This window comes from Mustela putorius, unplaced genomic scaffold (genome assembly GCF_011764305.1).
Source record: "Mustela putorius furo isolate JIRA1106 unplaced genomic scaffold, ASM1176430v1.1 tig00001118_pilon_pilon_pilon, whole genome shotgun sequence".
NCBI lineage: Eukaryota > Metazoa > Chordata > Mammalia > Carnivora > Mustelidae > Mustela > Mustela putorius.
The window spans coordinates 1513692-1532658 of record NW_025421577.1 but is presented as its reverse complement, the minus strand read 5'-3'; the positions used below and the strand labels follow the sequence as shown (position 1 = coordinate 1532658).

The 18967-nt window shown below is 41.8% G+C and overlaps 1 long non-coding RNA gene across 1 annotated transcript in view; it reads left to right on the top strand.

Moving 5' to 3' along the window:
- Positions 1-4598: 4598 nt before the first annotated feature.
- LOC106003931 overlaps positions 4599-18967 on the top strand; it is a 50876-nt gene continuing 36507 nt past the window's right edge. Inside the window, exons 1-2 of the long non-coding RNA XR_001176698.2 lie at positions 4599-4690; positions 4827-4894. This is a non-coding gene — a long non-coding RNA (uncharacterized LOC106003931). The remainder of the gene's footprint in view (positions 4691-4826; positions 4895-18967) is intronic.

Below are 18967 nucleotides of genomic sequence, written 5' to 3'. Positions count from 1 at the left end.
GTGCTGAAAATACTTCTAGGTTTATATAAGAAGGAGGTGGGACAGGGGGCGCCTGGGTGGCTCAGTGGGTTAAAGCCTCTGCCTTCGGCTCAGGTCATGATCTCAGGGTCCAGGGATCGAGCCCCACATCGGGCTCTCTGTTTCGTGGGGAGTGGGGAGCCTGCTTCCTCCTCTCTCTCTGCCTGCCTCTTTACCTACTTGTGATCTCTGTTTGTCAAATAAATAAAATCTTAAAAAAAAAAAAAGGAGGTGGTACAAAAGTCAAAAAGTCAATGGGTATGAGACAGAGCCGGCTGGCCAGGGGTGTCCCCTCGATCCTGACTGGAACCCCAGGACTCCCTGACAGAGGAAAGCGTGCCGCGGAGTAACACAGCTTGCGGGAACGTGGAAGGCAAGAAGCTTACCATAGGGGCTTCCACCACGAAGCCGGGCAAAGACAGAACCAAACCAGTCTGCTCCGAGGTGGACCCCAGCGCTAACCTTTTGACAAGCTGTGTCCCACGTTGTAAAGTTAAAATCGCCCCCCACCGTGGAGATTTAACGAACTGAGGGGACCCACAAGGTAGGGTCTATCTACTGCGCCTGCGCACGGAACTTCCGGTTCTGCCGCTCCGTACTTAGTCGTCCCTCCATTCCCTCCTCAGTCTCTTCAGAACTTCTCCTGGCGTTTGTTGAGGCAGCCAGCATGGAGGACTCGCGTCTTTCGCTTCCATTAAAAGGTAAGCTGGAAAGAAAAAATGACTCACCTAGAAAATACCGTCTGAGGTCAAAATGGAGGCAACTGAAGTTCTTGTTTAGGCCCTTGGATGAATTTCTCCCAAGTGGAATTGCTGGGTATGTGGGCTGCCTATTTTATAAAAAAAAAACAAACAAAAAACTAAACAAACAAACAAACCAAAAAAACCAATATGTAAGAAAGTTGGGTTTAGATGCTTAATAAAAGTACTTTTTAAAAGATTTATTTAAATATGTGAGACAGCACGTGACAGTGGGGGGAGGGGTAGAGGGAGAGAGACTCTCAGGCCGACTTCCTGCGGAACAGGAGCGTAAATACGAGGATGGCGGGGGTGTGGGGGGCGCAGCGGCTGGTCTCAGAACCCTGAGATCATGACCTGAGCTGATACCAAGAGCGGGTGGCTCAACCCACAGAGTCACCCAGGTGCTCCCAAAGAAGCAGTACTTTAAAATTAAAGGCGGGTAATAAAATACAAAGCTCCAAACAGAAGTAAAAGGACTCAGTTTTCAGACTGTCAATTCCCAAACTTAAGATATGCGCCCAGATTGCTTCCTTCCCAGTCTGGCTAGAGCCCAGGCTCCTCACAGACCTCCCCCCTCCCAGCCTCCCAGTCCTGGAGGGACCAAGTACATAGTCCTAGGCGAATGAATGGAATTGTTTAGAATTAGGGTTTTCCTTTCAGCGTGCAATCCTATTATTTCCTTCTCTTTTGCCCTCAAGGGGAGGAATGGGAAATGAAATTTTAGTCCTTTCTCCCATCTGCAAGTAAAGGGGACGACACAGTTCCCTGAGGGTGGATGAGCGCAGTAGGAAAAGATGGAACTCCTAGCTCTGGGGTGTCTTACCAAAAAAGGGATTAGCACTCACTTCAGTTAGTGCTCCTCAGAGGAGGCTGTTTGGGTCCAGACAGGAATAATCCAGTTCCAATTTCTGAATTGAAAAAGATTAGACTCTTTAAGTGACCAATTAAATCTTCTTTACATGACTGAAACCAATTTACATAAATATTTCCTACTTTCAAACAAAAGGACAACAAACAAACTTCCACTGAGTGAAGAACAGACAGAGGGGGAAAGCAGGCAGTCTCAAGGTTACCTGGGGCAGGATCTGGTACGGAGAGATAGGAGTCAAATCCTGGAACCCAGGCTGAGTTCCCATGGGGCAAATGCTTGTTTTATTCATTGTCCTGTTTGAAAGTGCAAGCCAATTACTGCACTGGCTGAATCCATTTCCACTGAGGCAAAGTGAGAGAAGGAAGAAGCTGGCAGTACCAAATGACTCCTAAGCAGGGTGGACGGAATGACAAGGACAGGGACCATAGCATTGTCTTACTGTCTCAGCGGCGCAGGTTTGACCAGCACTGGTAATCGATGGACAGCTGATGACTGGAAGCATGAATGTTTGATAAGCTTGCATCACAGCGCTGATCCGGCAGCAGTTAGTCCTCAGGGGGCAGTGCCCCCGCTGCCCTGTAAATGACCTGATGGAAATTGGAAAACAGGTGCTGTCAGTCTGTTTTAAGTGTCCAAGCACAGCTGCTGGTAAAGCAGCTTCACACAGGTGCTCGCTGACGAATGAGTGGATGCCACCAGGAGAATGCTCGTCATTAGTGATCCAGTTCCTATTGACGTCTAGGCAGCCTTTAATCAAAATCCGATGTGTTTCAGCATTCATACACTGTAAGCACACCCTCCCCTCAGCAAACAGGAAGGTAAGCAGCCTCCTTTAGCCCAGTCATGTTCAAAACCCAGGAGTGGCCTCAAAAGCCTCCTGACTTATTTGACAAATAATAAGTGAAAGATAAATGTTTATGAGAAAACAAAATACTAGCACATGTTATTTTATTAAAAGCAATCTTTAATGGGGAAAAGAAGTCACAGTACGAAATCACAACTCCAGTCAAGCAAATGTCCATTAATACAAACACACAAAAAAACGCCACAAGCAATTAGACCAAAATTGCCCTGTTCTGACCCTCTTCTTTGGATGTTTCCACTCTTGGTGGCACCAACATGCCTCCATTTCCTAGGACAGAAACCCAGGGCTCGGCTATCTGACCCTCTTTATCTGGTTAGTCTCAGTATCCCATTAGTCCTGCCCTGGTTCACAGTCTATCCCTCCTGCCTGCATAACTATCCTTATAGCTGAAGTGGCATTCCCAAAACACAAATTTGATTTCTTCCTCTCCTTTTTAAGTGTTTGCTATTCATTGCTTACAAAATACGCAACACGCCCCTTCCACTCCCCCCACTTTGGTCTTAGACTCAGCTCTCTCCTGCCCAGCCGAGCCTTGTCCCTGGGATGCCCTGATGACCTCTGTCTCTCCAATATGGCTTTAGTTACTCAGGAACCACCAAAGGCCAGCAGTGCTTTGGGACCAGTCCTTAAACAGTGGCCTTGGCACAGACGTCAAAACTCCCTCAGTGTGCAGACAAGGCAGTTGCAAAGCAGCTCCCCAGGTGGGTGGGAAGCAGAAGACAGGAGAGAGCATGGATCAGAAATACTTGGGTAGGAGTATGATATTTTAGAAAATAGAGGCCCTACATTATTCATGCAGGTGTAAATGACAACAGATTTGGACTATAACTTACTGTAGGCCCCTTAAGCTGGCCAGGTCTGGAAAAAGTTAAATTAGACTTAAAAGTAATTTAATCATTCTGTTTAGTTTTGCTTTTACTAAAAGTAAACAATGATAAGGTTTTTCTTTGATTTTGTTTTTGGCTTTTGTTTTTAATAAACCTTCAGAAAAAACATGAAATTTTGTCAGAAACAAGCCATGTGGCCTCACACAGTAGCCTTTCATGGCTTTGTTTTTCTGATGGTTACAACTGACAAGGGGCACCTGGGTGGCTTAGTTGGTTGACTGCAGGATGCTTGGTTTCTGCTCAGGGCCTGATCTCCCCACTGAGTCTGCTCCACCCTCAGCAGCAAAGTCGGCTTGAGAGCCTCTCCCTCTGCACCTCCTCCCACTCCCACGTGTGCATGTGCACACACGTTCTCTGTCTGTCTCAACATAAATCTTAAAAAAAAAAAAAAAGACAAGATTCAACTTAGGATTCCTCAGTTTCCTTCCAGCTCAGGAATATTGTGTATATTTCTGGCATGCATAGATGTTTTTGTTTTTTTTTTAAGATTTTATTTATTTATTTGACAGAGATTACAAGTAGACAGAGAGGCAGGCAGAGAGCAGGGAGCCTGATGTGGGGCTTGATCCCAGGACCCCAGGATCACGAGCTGAGCCAAAGGCAGAGCTTTAACCCACTGAGCCACCCAGACGCCCCTCAGCCATCACTTTCTTAACTAGGCAGACTCTATTTCCTAAGCTGTGGCCTGGTCCATGATTTTGGGGATCAGCAAGAAAATCTACAGATGCATAAGGGAAAAAATGAAAACACGGGTACTTTTTTGTTTTTTGTTTTTGACCCATTTATCTCTGTCGTGGAAGCCCCAGATTTAAAACTGTGAGATTTGATACCCATGCCAACAGGGATTCCATTGTTTGCTCTGTCAAGATGACCCTCAAAAAATGGTCTTAAAGCGTTAGAAGCACAGTGTTTGGTCCTAGCACAATAAAAAAAGTGGATTAATGAGGGTCCTACTGCCTCTCCTCCCTTTATTCTTATAACTGGAGGGTTACCTGGATGGGCAGGAATAATCCTCACAGGGCAGAAAGGGAAAGAAACTGAGAAATAAACTGGAAGGAAACTGAGGAATCCTGAAGTTGAATCTTGTCTTTTTTTTTTTTTTTTTTAAAGATTTTATGTTATTTGAGACAGAGAACGTGTGCGCACATGCACACATGTGAGTGGGAGGAGGGGCAGAGGGAGAGGCTCTCAAGCTGACTTTGCTGCTGAGGGTGGAGCAGACTCACAGCTGGGAGATCAGGCCCTGAGCAGAAACCAAGCATCCTGCACTCAACCAACTAAAATAAATGGGGGAAGGGAGAGAGAGAAAGTAAGTAAGAAGAGAGAAGCATTAAAGTGACTTCTTTGTACCTCTGATTCACCGGCCCCAGAAGTGACACCCTTGTAAACAGTTAATACTTTTCCTTTCCTTGAAGGACTCTAATTTAGGTTTATTTTACTTGCAGCCAAAGGAATCTTCATTTTCTTCACACCTTGAAGCCAACAATGACAAGAAAGAAGATTAGCTCTTAAAGTAAGTTGTAACTTACTCATGGCTTTAATGTTGCATCTGTTCTCAAAAGTTTAATTTAGGTTTTTGAAAGTACACTGAAGATTTGATGCCCTCTTTCTGTAGCACTGTATTACTTGCTTTTTGTCCTCCCCCCCCTCTATTAACAGAGTTCATTTTTTAAAAGATTTTATTTATTTATTTGTCCAAGAGAAGCAGAGCAGCAGGCCGAGGGAGAAGCAGGCTTCCTACTGAGCGAGGAACCCAATACAGGACTTGAGCAGAGGCAGACGCTTAACTGACTGAGCCACACAGGTGTTTCCAGGGTTCATTTTTTTAAGAGAAGTTTTAGGTTTATAGAAAATTGACAGGAAATATGGAGGGTTATCCTATATTCCCTTTTCCCACCCCAACAATTTCCCATTATTAACATCTTGTATTAATATGGTACATTTATCACAATTGATGAACCAACAGTAGTACTACATTATTATTAACCACAGTCCATAGTTTATGTTACAGTTCACTCTTTAGGATATTGTACATTATCTACAAATGCCTGATGTTGTATATCCACCATTACAGTACCCCACAGAATAGTTCCACTGCCCTAAAAATTCTCTGTGCTCCATCTGTTTATTCCCCTCTCTCCCCAAACCCCTAGTAATCTGCATTAAAGTTTCCTCTATAATTTCTCATGGTTTAGTAGCTCATTTCTTTTTATTGCTGAATAATATTCCATGTCTGGATGGACCACCATTTATATTTACCCATTCACCTACTGGAGGACATCTCAGTTGTTTTCAGTAATGAATGAAGCTGCTGTAGATTGTATGACCTCTTTCTCTTATGGCCTATCTGTCCTTTTCTGAAAGCTGGTTTTCATTTTTCAAGAGCTACACCGATGTCACTGGCCTGACAACCTTCCCAGCTCCCCCAGATGGTGTAAATCATACCATAGTCTCTTCCTACCACACTTCCTGTATGTTTCTATAAGCATTATCCTATTATTGGGTGGTTTCTTGGTCCGTGTGTTCTTTGCCCAGTGAACTCTTTCAGGATGTCTTACTCTCTGTTGAGCTACTCACCTCTCTTTGTCTTGGTTTCCTTGTCTGTAAAATGATAGGGTTATTGTGAGAAGTAAATAAATAAATTTAGAATATATTTATATTTAGAATATGTATAGATTGTGCATATATTTAGAATATATATTTAAAGCATATATAGATTATATATGATATATATTTAGAATATATATGTTTAAGATATATCGAGCATATATAGATTATATATACTAATACATATAACATATATATAGATTATGTTATAGCTTACATATTTGGAGCATATATAGATTATATAGGTTTAGATTATATATTAAATAGAATATGTGTATTTAGAATACAGATATTTAAAATACATATTTTGAATATGTGTATATAATATAGATTGCATATATGTAGATCACATGTATTTAGAATATATATTTTTTGTGTGTATAGAATAGAATATATTTAGAAATATATATATAGAATAGTACCTGGCACACAGTATACACTATATAGATTTTACCTGTTATTTTTTTCATTATTAATACCAATCTGTGTATATATAGCAACCAGTATATAGATACCATTTCCTAAATAGTTTTTGAATAAATAGTTTCCTCATGGGTTTATTGATATGTGACTGATGTGGACTTATAATTTAAAGTGGTGATAACTCTGTCAGAGTCCTTCCTGCTGGTTAGGGCTTCCCCCACACCACTGCTCAGCTACTTTCACAGCCTTGGCTAAGCTCTGCCTGGACTCAGGGCCTGACTGGCTATGGCCAGCTGACCAGGCCTGGAATTACTGAAAGAACTGGGGCATCCCCCACTTTCAGGTCCACAAACTCAGTAGATCCAGAAACTTTATATCTAGTGCTTCTGACTTGATTCATCTCACAGGAATTGACACAAACTCAAAGTAAACTCAGCAGGCTCTGTGAAGAAAACTAGAACATTAATTCTTTAGTTTTCCATAAAATCTGTGATTGCCAGGGGAAGGTGAATGGTTGGCCAACCTTGAGCAGTGCATTTATTTTCTCCCTGTAGGAAATTCAGTGCCACAATCCCACCTCAGTCTGTGGGTTTAAAGACATTTCACCCAATTTATATACAACCTATATGCCATTTACAAAAGGAATATAAAAAACATCAATGTTACCTTCATATCCTCCTCCCCTTTCAGCAAGAAATAAAGTCAAGCTATAGTCAGTGTGTGCTGGGCACACCCTGGGACCCAAGTCCCGAAGTCTCAAATTTGGAGCATTCCAGTTGCCCCTCAGCTTGTTTGTGCAATAGGGTTAGGGATACTTACTTCCAAGGGTTGCTATAGAAGGAGTTGAATAGGGAATGCACTTCAGGCATTTAGCAGAGAGCCTGCCTCAAATTCCCTTCCTCTCTCTCCATTTTTTTGGAAATCAAGAGCACATGATATGGCGGGGTGGGGGGGGGCAGGATGGTGCGCGGTACAGTGCAGAAGGAGAGAGAATCCCAAGCAGCCTCCATGCCCAGCACAGAGCCTGATGCAGGGCCAGATCCCACAACCTTGAGGTATGACCTGAGCCCAAATCAAGAGTCTGATATTCAGAGGGTCTCGCTTCTGCTGTTGAATGCCCACCTCCCAGTGCAACAGGTTGTCTACATGCTTCTCTGTGTTGTTCATGGCTGACTCACTTTAAGGCTTAGATATAACCAGCTTTTCAAAAGTTGAGTCAAAGATTAAAATTCCTAAAAAGTTAAATCTCTTTGGGCCACAGTAGCACTTGAGACTTAATTACATTATAAATGAGCTTTGATTTCTCAATTGTGACAGCCTTTCCATCCCCCCCTCCCTCCATCCCCCCTCCTGCCCACAGTTCAGTCAACTATGCCTAATTATCTTATCTTGCTAAGTCATTAAATATGCATTTGCTAAAGTCATTTCCCTTCTCCCCGCACCCTCTCTGGAGATTTTATCCTAATTACTGATTTGCTTTCCTTCAGGAGAGTATGATTAGATTGTGAATCTTTTGTTCCCTAACTTGTCTCTGTAACTGGGTGGTCTTATGAATCCTCTGTTGATAACTAGTTGTGTCCTTCCCCTTGCTCTCCAAAGGAGAGACTTGGTAGGAAGAGAAGGCCAAACTCCACAGTTGATCTAAATGAGCTGTTTTTGAACTGGGTCAACCATTGGTGTTTTAGCCAGGGTTCCTCTGAGGTGAAAACAGACAAAGTCTTCAGGGCAAGTAGTTTCCATGTTGGCAGGACAAAAGTGAGAGACGGAGAGGGGTTACACTTTCAGTAAGGGAAGGAGTGAAAACCAATGCTAGGGCATGTTGCCAAGTTAACCACTGTTCCAATGCACAGGGACTCCATCCTTCTGAACTCAGATACATTTCTTCATTCCCTTAAACCTTTACTAGGCCCTCCCTCCCGTAACTTCATTTGCTGCACCTGGGCGCATTTCTCTACCTTCTTGCAAGAAGTATTAACCTTGTCCTTTTGTTCTTTTTCTTGAAGTTAAGAACAGGGACCAGGGTTAGGATGCTGGTTGATAATGTCTGGCTTGCAAAACAGATATCAGGCATGAGGTTAACATGTGACAAACCAGAAGTCCCAGATGGTGCTAGGATGCCAACAACAACTTATAACCTGGACAAGTTTTGAGGTCTGTGTAGATCCTGCCCTGACCTCCACATGCTTTGCTGATCATATATAAACTGTTCCTAGGCTCAACAGGGCAAAGCACATTTGGGATCGATCCCTTGCCTTCTCATTACGCTGTCCTGGTAATAAAGCTTTCTCTGCTTCCAACCCAGTAATTCAGCGATTGGTTTACTGTGCATCAGACTCACGAATCTGATTTCAGCCTTTGGCAACACTTGCATTTCCTGAGGATCATTCCGATCTGTGGCTTTGAATGTCTTTTCCAGGGAAGTAGGAGGCAGCATTTACCCACTGACCTTGGTTCCCTATCCCTGGTTATAGTGATGTGGTTTTGGAATATAGGTGGGGTGAGGCTGGAGCCAACAACCAAGAAAAAATTCTTAAGGTGTCTTTGGTGCAAAATGGTAGTTTATTAAAGCAGGGGAAAAGACCCGTGGGCAAAAGGAACTGCTGTGCCAGTGTCTTGAGCAGTGATGATATATTTAGAAGTTGGGAGAAGTAAGGAAAGGGGGTTTCAAAAGAACTTCCATATGTTAAAGAGGACCAACCTGTAAGATACCAAAGGTCTTGCCATTGCCAAGTTAAGGTTGTTTTCCCCTCTAGCAAGGTATTAACGTTAAGATGGTTGGGAGATTTCTGGATGAATGTCACACATGTCCCACCGAGGAGTGGAGCAATGTGGGGAGGTTACGGGTGTCAGCTTGTGCTTTGCCTTCAAGCAGAAGGCTCGCTCATCAATAGGACTTAACTCTTCAGGTTGTACTTCGGGGTAGCAGGTGTATCACCTATAACCTCACAGGTGATAGAAACCTCAGGCTTGTTATGCTGCCAAGGGAGAAAAGCCCAGAGCAGGAAGCAACAGGTCTGTGGCATGATCCAGGCAAGGTGTTGTAGGAAGTAGCAGCCCAGTGCCAGCAGATGCCTGGTGTGGATGCACAAGGAAGGGAGGTGTGCACTAGAGATCAGACTGGAATTTGTACCTTCAGCCCTTTTAATGTTCTACTTCCAATGTGATTTCAAATGATACAGCCCTTTTTCAAATCCTTTATCTGGTGCCCCTCATTTTGATCTGAAGTTTAGAAGGAAAATTAGTTGATTCTCAGCACTATTTAATGACAGTCTGGGTGCTGTCAATTATTTCAAAGAAATATTGTAAAATCCTCCAAAATGATTTGAACTTGTGTTTTAAAATACCATAGCGCACATTTAAGAGGAGTATTGATTTGGGGAAGCAGGCATGTCATGGAGTCAAGCAGCAATGAAATGCCCCCCCCCCCCCATAAAGCATCAGGAGTTTGCTTAAAGCATGACACCGCTTTAACACTGTCCTGTGGAAGCTAGCGGCTGCCTGGAAAGGTTCTGCCACTGACTCTGATACCGTTTAGAGTAGAGAATGAGGGGACTTCAAACCCAAGATGATGGAGGTTCAGAGAAAATGAATGCTTCCTTACCAAACAGAATGTATTTGGGAAAATATTTTCCTCTGGCAATGCAGAAAACCATTGTCTGCTTCAGAAGTGGCTCACATGTGATTCAGATAGAGCATTTTTATATTTCCTCAGCATAACAAAAGTAATTTAGAGTCTAAATTTAAATGCACAAGACTCTAGAGGGCAGGGAGTTGATTTATATACTTATCACATTGTGGCTAATCATGTATTTGAAAAACATGATGAATTACACTCAGTAAGACAGGCAAATATGTAAAGGCCAGAGTGTCTTCAGAAATCAATTACTCCACTCTGGTTAAAAGTCACACTCGTGGTAACTGGAAGGAGGTGGTTTACATTCAGATCTATAGAGAAAACATGACCTTCACCATCTAAGTTAATGAAAGAACACGATGCATTGCCCTGAGGAAAAACAACAATCCTCCAGCCCACAGAAAAGTGAGCTACTTAACTATATAAACTACAAACATGTGGTTGCAGTTTTCACTAGCTGTGATTTCTCATTCTGAGGATGTTTTCAGGAAGAGAGCCTGACATTAGCGCAAGGTAGTAGGGTATTTACCTGAAAAGAGTCAGTCTAAAGCCTGAAGAAAATTTTCAAGTGTGTTACAATTTCTGGGAAAACAGACCTTATGGCATTTGTCTATGCTCTTTCTAACCTGAGACAATGGATAGCTGAAGAAAGTCAATGACCCAGATGACACTGTGGAGAAAGAGAGTCAGAAGGGTGATTCATCCCGAGAAGGACTGAGTGAAGCAGGTATGTAAGTGTTGGAGGCAGAATGTTGGAGGTAGGGCAGAAACTAGGAAAGAATATTTGTGAGATTAATCATCCTTAGACAGTACAGGCAGTGAAGAGAGAAGATAAAATGTTGAGAAAGGGATAGGCAAGGTCAAGACCTTAAGAAACAAAGGCAATTTAGGAAGTTTATTTTAGAAGCTGCAAGCGATATGGACAAGAAGGTTATGCTAAGGGCATAGTTATATGAATGAGGGATTTAGCTGCAAGCTATGGATCCATCTAGCTGTTACTCAATAAAAATGATTAAGGATAAAAGAAGCCATGATTTTATTCTCCTGCTTCAATAATAATTGAGAAATTTAACCTTTGCTCTTCTGGAATTGGAGACATGGCAAAAAGCTCAGGCTAAGCTTGATAATAATAGGGTAAGATTGATCTGTGTATGTGTGAGAGAGAGAGAGAGAGAGAGAAAGGCTCTGGGAGGATTCTACATAAAACCAGACTGCCAACATGTTTATAAATGTAGTTAATAAATTCTTATCAAGAGGATTTTAAAAATTTTAAAAATACAAAATGCTTTGTAATTGACCTGGGAATTTCAAATGAAAATCATGGAAGATGGATTCCAGTTAAGGAACACAAGAGAAACTTTTAGAGGTTTTCAGCTTCCAGTAAGCAAATATAAAGTAAATGAAAAAAAAGACCATAAACTTTCTCTTAACTATTGAAGAATAGTTGATGCACACACAGTTTATTACAATGCCATTGTGAAGATTATTGTAATGTAACCAGAAACCCTAATCATGTAAGATTTTTCAGTATTCTAAACCACTCAGTCAACAAAAACAGCATGGAGAATTCAGAGCATTTGATTTACCATCTGTTTGAAGCATGGATACAGATTATTAACAGATATGATAAAGACTAATATTTACTGAGCATTGTTCAGGCACATAGTAGCATTAGCATCTTAATCTCATTTAAGTCTCATGACAGTGAAGTGAGGTTAGACATTGTTCAGTATTCATTCTATGGTAGAGAAAAGTGAGATTAAAAGGGTGAGGAAATATGCCATATTCAGTTTCATTCACGCCTATGTTCATAGTACAATAGCAGTTGTATTTAGTAACTATCTGCTGAATGAATGAATGAATGGATTATGAAGTTGGGGGGAGGGATAAAGGGGAGGGCAATGCCTAGATTCACATCCTGGGCTACCTAATGCCAAATATTTAAGGTTTCTGCTCTATTGCTTATAACTAATAGGACTGTGAAATACAGTTTGAAAGGAGAGTTTAGTAGTATTAATAACTTTAAGTAGCCACAAAGACAAGTTAGCTACATCCTTTCTTTGGGATTTCTGTGGCTAATCCAATGGGATGTACACCACAATAATCCAAATACCTACAGAGAAAGTAAATAGAACTTGCAGCTTAGCCTCTTCCTCTTCTCATTTTCCAAGCCAAAAATTAGTACCTACATTCAAGATAGGCTTGAAAACTCATTAGAGGAGGGATGCCTGGGTGACTCAGCCATCAAGCATCTGCTTTCAGTGGACGAATGGATAGGGAAGATGTGGTCCATATACACTATGGAGTATTATGCCTCCATCAGAAAGGATGAATACCCAACTTTTGTATCAACATGGATGGGACTGGAAGAAATTATGCTGAGTGAAGTAAGTCAAGCCTAGAGAGTCTATTATCATATGGTTTCACTTATTAGTGGAGAATAAGGAATAACACGGAGGACATGGGGAGATGGAGAGGAGAAGGGAGTTGAGGGAAATTGGAGGGGGAGATGAACCATAAGAGAATGTGGACTCTGAAAAACAATCTGAGGGTTTTGAAGGGGCAAGAGGTAGGAGATTGGGGGAACCAGATGGTGGGTATTATGGAGGGCACGTATTGCATGGAGCACTGGGTGTGCATGGAGCACTGGGTGTGGTGCATAAAAAGTGAATTCTGTTACGCTGAAAAGAAATTAAAAAAAAAAAAGCATCTGCCTTCGGCTCAGGTCGCGATCTCAGGGTCCTGGGATGGAGCCCCACATCAGGCTCCCTGCACAGCAGGAAGCCTGCTCCTCCCTCCCCCTTAGTTGTGTTCCCTCTCTCACTATCTCTCTGTCAAATAAATAAATAAAATCTTAAAAAAAAAACAAAAACCTTATTAGAGGAGATGTGTATTAAAGTTCCTACAAAAACCCATCCTTACACATAAACCCCAAAGTATTCAACAATCAGACAGACATCACAGTCTTTTTTTTTTTTTTTAAAGGGGTTGAGAGTCAGGGATGAAAAAGAAACCATGCTCATAGGAGACAGAAATGAAGACCTTCAGACAAGTTTCAAAACATCAACTGAGAAAGAATAAAATCAGAGTCATGCAAAAGAGGTGATCTCTACCATGTCCACCCCAGCAAGAAGTCGTCCTGCCCCACGTTCATTTGTGCATTTTCAGGGAGGTGGTCAGATTGTCTCTACTTGCTGCACCATAATTGGATGGCAGTTATATTAGGAGCCGAACATGGGGTCTGGAGGCCAGCAAACATGCTTTGAAGGACTGCTTTCCTGTTGCTCCTTGCTAAGCAACTCTGGTAGTGATTCCCTGGGAGACAAGCATCCAGCCTAGAACTCAGTGCTAGGAGAAGCTGCATGTTTTTAGCTCTGTTCAGTAGCTTTTTCCTGGCTCTGATTACACCTTGCCTTGTCTTTGTAGAAATGTTTCAGTGAAGTGCTAAGTGCTCATACAAAGTACAGATGGGGGTGGATTTCCTATCTGGTGGTATAAGTAGGGTAGCTATCCTGATCATCTGTCCTAGGAAAAATAAAAACACTGAATAAAACACAAAAAACAACTTTGGTTTAAAGTAACATTTTAAAAATATTTATGTATTTGAGAGAGAGCACGAGAGGGAGAACACAAGCAGGAGGGAGAGGGAGCAGCAGACTCCTGGCTGAGAAAGGAACCGGACACAGGACTCGTTCCCAGGACCCTGGGATCATGACCTAACCTGAAGGAAGATGCTTAGCTGACTGAGCCACCCAGGTGCCCTAACTAAACATTTTTATTAAATCATGTCATGCATAGAGAAAAATACTCCAGTGATTGCATAGTTAATTAGCACAAAGTCAACACATCTGTATAATAACCACCCAGATCAAGAAATGTAACCCTACTTGCATTTTAAAAGCTAGCCTGTGTCCGCTCTGTCACAAAGCTTCTCCTCTTCCCAAGTTGATTTTAAAATCTTAGGTTATTTTTGCTGTTGGGAATCATACAGTATTTATTGTTTCTAGATCTAGCTTCTTTCAACTGAGATGCATGCATATTCCATGTGTAGTAGTTCATTCATTTTCATTGAGGTATAGTATTCCATTATGCAAATATAGAACATAAATGTAGAATTGATTTGTTTATTGAATTGTTGAAGGACATTTTTCTGCAGTGTTTAGCTATTACAAAAAATGCTTCTGTGAAAACTATTGTATAAGTTTTTTAAGTGCACATATGTACAGTTGGGTATTCTCTAGTGGAATTTCTGGTTCATGGTGTGCATGCGATTATCTTTATAGATATCATTATGTAGGAAATTCATCTTATTACACAGCTTTGATGAATTGGCAGGAAAGTGAGGAATAGTTGGAAGACAAAGAACCCCTCCACCCTTCCTTCCTTCCTCCTATCTATCCTTCCTTAATAATTCAGCCTCAAAACCATTAGGTGGGGCATCTGGGGGAAGAGGGGGCAGTGGTAGCATCTCTGTGTGGGGTGTAGGCATTCCAAAGAAGTGAAGATGACAACTTCAAGGGAGAGTGAGAGTGATGTCGAGGGAGGATGGGAGCAGCGAGAGAGGGCTTTTGAGGGATGAGGAAGGTGTCTAGGTTGGAGGAAAGTGACCAAGCTGGTAGCAGCAGTGACTGGACATGGAGTGGCTACATAGGCACAAGCAGTGTGGTGGAAATATCAGAATCTGAGGCAAGGAGAGGGACCAAATGGAGGATGATGTGGCAATGGGAAATTGGTTACATAAAGTATCCATCTAATAAATCTATTCAGAATGAAGGGACCCAGGTTTTTAACTGCTGGAGAAAAAACTTACAAATATGGAAGGTGAGATTCTAGAATGAACTCTGGCTTTGGACTGAAGTAGGAGATGTTGTGTAAATTCATAGTTTTCAATATGTAGAAATACAGAAATAAATGTGGATGAAGATGTAAGTGTGCGTGGGTGGAAATACATCTCTATCCCCTAGGTTTATCTACTGTGAATATGGATAGTTTTAATTCTTCCTTTTCAGTCTGGTTGCCCTTTTTTTTTTTTTTTTTTAGGATATTATTTATTTATTTGACAGGGAGAGAGAGAGCACAAGTAGGCAGAGGGGCAGGCAGAGAGGGAGGGGGAAGCAGGCTCCCTGCTAAGCAGAGAGCCTGATGTGGGGCTCCATCCCAAGACCCTGGGATTATGACCTGAGCCGAAGGCAGAGGCTTAACCCACTGAGCCACCCAGGTTCCCCTAAGATTTATTTATTTTAGAGGAAAAATGAGAGAGCTTGGTGGGGAGCAGAGGGAGAAGACAGAGGATCCCAAGAAGACTCCTTGCTGAACATGGAGCCTGACTACAGACTTGATCCCATGACCCTGAGATCACAACCTGAGTTGAAACCAGGAGTTGGACACTTAACCAACTGAGCTACCCAGGCACACCCTGAATGCCTTTTATTACTTTTCTTGCCTACCTTCCCTGGCTAGGACCTCTAATAAAAAGTTGAATAGAAATGGTGAGAATAGACATTTCAATTTTGTTCCTGATATTAGGGGGAAACATTCTGTCTTTCATCATTAATTATGATGTTAGTTGAGGGGTTTTTGCAGATGTTATCAAGTTGAGGAAATTCTCTATTTCTTGTTTGTTTTCATCATGAAAGGCTGTTGGATTTTGTTAAATCATTTTTCTGCATCTGTTGAGATGATCATATACTTTTTCGTGCTTTATTAGGTTTTTTAAAGATGTTATTAGAGCACACAGTGGAGGGGGATGGGTGGTGAGGGGCAGAGCTGGGGCAGAGTCCCCACTGAGCAGGGAACCCGAGGGGCTCCATTCCAGGGCCCTAAGATTGTGACCTAAGCCAGAGGGAGAGGCTTAAATGACTGAGCCGTCCAGGCGCCCCATGCTTTATTCATTTTTTAAGTAAAGTTTCTATTTTCAGTCTTTTTTATCTCCATTATTTACTTTCAGTAGTGTTCATTGTGATTTCTTCAAGTTCCTCATCTTTTCTTTTGCACTCCAAATTTTGTTAATCCCATCCCACATATCTGTCATCTCAGATGCTGTATCATTGCATTACTGTGTCTGTCCTGGTATTTGTTTTCCACTGTTATTAGAACGAATTACTACAAATTTGGCACCTTAAAGCAACACTTACTTATTATCTCATAGTTCTATAGGTCAGAAGCCCGGACACTGTGTGACTCAGCCGATTCTAAACTTTGTGTTTTAAAGGGTTGAACTCCAGGTGTTGGCAGGGCTATGTTCCTCTCTTGAGACTCTGGGGATGAATATACTTCCAAGCTCATTCAGGGCTTTGACAGAATTTACTTCCATGCTGCTCTAGGTCAGAGCTCCTGTTTCCCTGCTGGCTGTTGGCCAAGGTCATTCTCAGCTTCTAGAGGTCACCTGCATTTCTGGTCCCAGCTATTCTATCTTTAACACAGACACCTCTGGTTTCTGTTCTTGTCACACTTTCAGTCTTACTCTAACAACCTCTTCTGACTTGTCTCTCTTCTGCCTTCAGCCTGAGGAAATTCTTTCAGGTGTTTTGTTGTTGTTGTTGTTTTGTTTCTTTTTCCTGGCTTTAGGTATTTTCCTTACAGGCTTCTGTTGGTCATTACCCAGCTAAAGACTGGAGGGGACCCTACACACATCACAGAGATTTCTCTCTCTTTCTGCAGTTTTCCTCTCTCTCTGGTTCTCTTCCCACAGAACCCTAACTACTGTTGGCTTCCCCAGACTCCTAGCAACATCTCCTTAACTTAGACAAGGTGGTAGTGTTGTTTCAAGTAAGGGAAAGTAACCAGCACTGCCTTAAGTAATTGATTTATATGAAATTGGAAATATCAAAAAGTTAAACTCATATTCATGGAGACCAAAGATTATATCCTTGAACATCAGTTTGAGAAATACTAATCTGTATAAAGAAACCCAAAATCATTTCAGGACTGTTAGGGATTGAATTGTGTCTTTCTAACAAAAGACATATTGGTACCCTAACCCCCAATACCTCATAATGTTGACTTATTTAGAGATGGGGTTGTTACAGAGGTAATCAAGTTAAAATGAGATCATTATGCGGCAGGCAAGAGGGAGCAGTGCTAATCCAGTATGACAGGTGTCCTTATCAAGAAGGGAAATACAACCCAGATGCGGATCCAGGGTGAATGGCATGTAAAGGTTAGAGTTGCATTGACATAGTAAAGTTGCTTCAAAGATCATTAGCGAACACTGCAAGTATGGTGTTTGCTGGGGCAGAGGCATGGGGCAGGTATGGGGCAGACTGAAGGGGAAGTGTGATTTCAGAATGAACTGAGACAATACATTTCTGTTTAAGCCACTCAGATTGAAGAGATACAAACAAACAGAGCATTGAACATGTTTCTAGTTTGACAACTAGAAGAATGTCAGTTTTCTACAAATGAGTCAATAATTGTAGCAATTAAAGCCCTGATAAAAATTTTTTAGAACTTGTGAAAATTATTTAGGTATTACCTGAAAAGAACTGAAGCATTAGAAAAATCAAGAGCTTGGGGAGGAATAATAAATGAGGATGGAGGGGGGGTTTGCTTTATTATATATTAAAATATTTGAAGTTTTAGTGATTAAAATAGGTCCTAATGTAGGTTTTGTTCGACACTTCCTGTTGCAAGTAACAAAATTACTTCAAACCATCTTAAGCAGTAATGAAAATGTTAGTATTTTATATAAATGAAAGGCTGTATGGCAGGCTTCAGGGGATGCTGTACGCTAGATGTTCATAATGACACTAGGAACATAGCTCTGTTTCTCTGTGCTTTCTTTTCCGCCTTCCCTTTCTGCCAGCATCATTCTTGGACTGCATTCTCTCACAGTAGCAAAACATCTGTCTGAACTGTCAGAGCTCAATGCTTGTCATTTAGATCTAGCGTGATAGATTTGTAGTCAAGGGGATATGTCAAGTTCCCTATCAAATAAAAGTCCCAAGCTTATTTCTGTTGGGCCATCTTAAGTCACCTACCTGCTGTTATAACAATCACAAGGTCAAGGAGATGGTTACTTCATTGCTGACCATCTTTTGAACAACATAAAAAGGATCTTCTTATGTAAGAATGATTGTAACTAGAACGAAAGGACACTTGAAATAGTAGGGAAGACACACTTGGATGGAATTTACCACTAAAACCACCTTTTAAGGAACTTTTTTTTAAGATTTTATTTGTTTATTTGACAGAGATCACAAGTTGGCAGAGAGGCAGAGAGAGAGAAAGAGAGAGGAGGAAGCAGACTCCCTGCTAAGCAGAGAGCCCGATGTGAGGCTTAATCCCAGAACCCTGGGATCATGACCTGAGCCGAAGGCAGAGGCTTTAACCCACTGAGCCACCCAGGTGCTCCTTAAGGAACTTTTTTTTTTCCTATAAAGATATTGTAGAATTTTTTTTCAATTTTTTTTTTTTATTTTCAGCGTAACAGAATTCATTGTTTATGCACCACACCCAGTGTTCCATGCAATACGTGCCCTCCATAATACCCACCACCTGGCTCCCCCAACCTCCCACCCCCCACCCCTTCAGAACCCTCAGATTGTTTTTCAGAGCTCATAGTCTCTCATGGTTCATATCCCCTTCCTATTTCCCTCAACTCCCTTCTCCTCTCCATCTCCCATGTCCTCCATGTTATTTGTTATGCTCCACAAATAACTGAAACCATATGATAACTGACTCTTTCTGCTTGACTTCTTTCACTCAGCATAATCTCTTCCAGTCCTGTCCATGTTGCTACAAAAGTTGGGTATTCATCCTTTCTGATGGAGGCATAATACTCCATAGTGTATATGGACCACATCTTCCTTATCCATTCGTCCACTGAAGGGCATCTTGGTTCTTTCCACAGTTTGGCAACCATGGCCAATGCTGCTATGAACATTGGGGTACAGGTGGCCCTTCTTTTCACTACATCTGTAT